We start from the raw sequence: 567 nt of genomic DNA, 5'->3' as shown, positions 1-567 counted from the left end.
ACTGATTATGTGCCGAGTATGTTACAAGGACTGTACTGGACTGCTCGGTATGTGCTAATGTCACTATGTACAGGGCTGTGTTATGTGTTGGGGCAGATAATGTGCAGGTTTCTGATCAGCAGCTGGTGACAGTATGTTGTATTGTGTATTGTTATATATAGTGCAACTAAACATATGTAGATGTGTAATACCACTTTATACATTGTGTATAATAAGATCATCAATGTAAAGTGTAGGTAGAACATTACTGCTGCCATGAACTGCACTATTAGTACTGTACGAACGTCTATTATCTACCAGACTGCACTTACAGATTATGAAAACGGCGAAGATAGACAGAAACATTGTAAATTTTCAATCCCGATGTCGATATAAAAAACGTTTCCTCGGGTGCATCTTCGTTTATCATGGAAGGTCGAACTTTGGTGTAATAAGTGTCGAACCACTAGGGAAAAATAAAGATCTGTTAATAATCAGTACAGCAAGAATTCTCCATATAGTAACTCAATCTGTAACTTTGATCTAATAACACACCCTTTCTTCTTCTTCTGTGAGGGCGAATGTGGC

This window comes from Mixophyes fleayi, unplaced genomic scaffold (assembly GCF_038048845.1).
Source record: "Mixophyes fleayi isolate aMixFle1 unplaced genomic scaffold, aMixFle1.hap1 Scaffold_100, whole genome shotgun sequence".
NCBI classification, from domain to species: Eukaryota; Metazoa; Chordata; class Amphibia; order Anura; family Limnodynastidae; genus Mixophyes; species Mixophyes fleayi.
This window is presented reverse-complemented; position numbering follows the sequence as displayed.